We start from the raw sequence: 2,802 nt of genomic DNA, 5'->3' as shown, positions 1-2,802 counted from the left end.
CGCTGTGCAGGAAGGCCCACAGCCGCCCAGGCGCTGTGACGCCAGCCAGAGCTAAAACACATGGGCGCCAGATAAGCTGATGACGATAGTACACCACGCCAGCGCCTGGAACGACACGCCGCCCAAAAGGAAACCTAGGGGGCCTGCACAGGTGATGCAAGCGTCAGCCGCAAGTTCAACTTCGGTGACCCACCCTGAACCTCCTCCACTTCACAAAGCGCGCCACCCGCCGTCCAGATGGCAACAAAGTGCTCCAGCTTAGCCGCCTTGAGCTGCGCGGTGAGAAGCTGTGTGGGCAGAGCCGACAGGGTTTCAGGGGTTAGCGTGGCGGCAGTGAAACGCAGCTGCATCACCCTGCGCAGCTCGCTGACCACCTCCCGAACCACATGCTCCGACGTCTGCTTAGCAGGCTCGCGGGACCAGTACGCACACCAGACGGCGTACAAGAAGGTGGCCCGCAAAGTGCTCCACAGCAGCGCGCCCGCCCCCCGCGGGCCTGAGGCCCACATACCCATGCGGTCCCCCAGCATGAAACCCGCGTCCGTCACTGGCGGCGCCGCTGCCTGGGGCGCAACGCAGGCCCACAGCTGCTGCAGCCACGTCCTCGCCTGCGCATAAGCTGGACACTCCAGGAAGCTTTCAGGCAGCAGGGGGGCAGCGCGTCTGCCCCTGGTCAACCTTGTAAGGATGACAAGCAGAAAAAAAAAGAGGAAGATGTGCGTTAGGCTGGCCCACGCCCGCGGGCCAGGTGGCCCGCAGGCGGGGTGAGGACAGTGCGCCCCCAACCCCCCGCACCCCGTGGTCACCTGTGGACGAATTCCCTCGCCCGCCCTGTACAGCCCGCAAGGCAGGTAAGCATGTTGCAGCCGGTACACCAGCACCTTTGCCCCCCGACTAGCGTGGCTGTCCCACAGCCTCCGCCACGTACCCCGCAGAAGGGACGCATCCGGGGGCGGCATGCGAGGGTCGCCCTCCACCGCCGCCGCTGCTGCCACCGCCGCCGTGGCAGGCCCCGTGCTAGGTCCCGCCCCTCCCGCCGCCTGCTCCTGCAGCCGCGCGGACCGCCGCGGCCCCTCACCCGACTGCTGGGACGGGGACGCATACGACTGCAGTTCTCTCGCCGGCGTGTTCTGCAGCCCGGCTGCCGCAGAGGCCCGGCTGCCGCACCTCTCTCTACACCAACCTGGCCGACTCATCCCAAGTCGACTTCGCCTTCTCTCACCTGCGCCCTCTTCCCAGCCGCCTGCTTGCTGCCGTGCTGCCGCATGGCCGCACGCCTGGTGCTGCGCAACGGCCCCTCCCTCCTCCTTACGTGGCGCTACAGGCCCCCGGCCAACCCCTCGCCGCGCTGCCCCCGCCTTCCCCGCCGCCTGCCGCCCCGGAGCCGCCACCGCTGCGTGCCGGCCCTGATTTTTTTTTTTGAGGAATCATCCTTACAAGGTTGAACAGGGGCAGACGCGCTGCCCCCCTGCTGCCTGAAAGCAGCCTGGTCCCCGAGACCAGAACCCTGACAGGGCAAGAAGAGAAGAAAAGAGAAGAAAACAGAAAGCAAACACCTCGAAACCGCCACCAACCACCCCCATCCATCCCACCCCACCCCACCCCGACCCGGCAGACAGAGCAGGAGGCTGGCCCCCCCGCCCCCCGGGAGGGGTTGCACAAAAAACACCGCCAGACCTAACCCAAGCACCAACCTACACCACAGCCTAACCGCAAGAACCACCACCACCGCGCGCCAGAAAGGAAAACACCAGTGCTACCATCACTCGACCCGCCGTAACCCACCCCACCCCCACAAGTCGGTTGCTTGAGCAACACCCCAGGAGAACTGGCAGGGGATACACAAGCAGAAAACTAAACGGGCCAGATGTGGCGCTGACTAATCGGGCTCCAGCCCGCTGCAAGACGCGCTGTGCAGAAAGGCCCACAGCCGCCCAGGCGCTGCGACGCCAGCCAGAGCTATGACACATGGGGCGCCAGATAAGCTGATGACGATAATACGCCACGCCAGCGCCTGGAAAGAAACGCCGCCCAAAAGGAAACCTAGGGGGCCTGCACAGGTGATGCAAGCGTCAGCCGCAAGTGCAACTTCGGTGACCCACCCTGAACCTCCTCCACTTCACAAAGCGCGCCACCCGCCGTCCAGATGGCAACAAAGTGCTCCAGCTTAGCCGCCTTGAGCTGTGCGGTGAGAAGCTGAGTGGGCAGAGCCGACAGGGTTTCAGGGGCTGATGGCCTGCCCTGCGCCCCGGACGCGGCGGACTGGCTCGCCGTCTCCACCCACCACTCCTCCCTCTCCTTGCCCGCCGCCTTCGCCGTCCAGCTGCTCCGCCGCCACACGCCGCCGGCTTTTTTTTTTGAGGGATCATCCTTACAAAGTTGAACAGGGGCAGACGCGCTGCCCCCCTGCTGCCTGAAGACAGCCTGGTCCCCGAGACCAGAACCCTGACAGGGCAAGAAGAGAAGAAAAGAGAAGAAAACAGAAAGCAAACACCTCGAAACCGCCACCAACCACCCCCATCCATCCCACCCCACCCCACCCCACCCCGACCCGGCAGACAGAGCAGGAGGCTGGCCCCCCCGCCCCCCGGGAGGGGTTGCACAAAAACACCGCCAGACCTAACCCAAGCACCAACCTACACCACAGCCTAACCGCAAGAACCACCACCACCGCGCGCCAGAAAAGCAGCGGACTGGAGCCGGCTTAGTCAGCGCCACATCTGGCCCGCTTAGTTTTCTGCTTGTGTCTCCTCTGCCGGTTCTCCTGGGGTGTTGCTTAAGCAACCGACTTTGGGGGTGGGG

This window comes from Chlamydomonas reinhardtii, chromosome 17, assembly GCF_000002595.2.
Source record: "Chlamydomonas reinhardtii strain CC-503 cw92 mt+ chromosome 17, whole genome shotgun sequence".
Lineage (NCBI taxonomy): Eukaryota > Viridiplantae > Chlorophyta > Chlorophyceae > Chlamydomonadales > Chlamydomonadaceae > Chlamydomonas > Chlamydomonas reinhardtii.
This window is presented reverse-complemented; position numbering follows the sequence as displayed.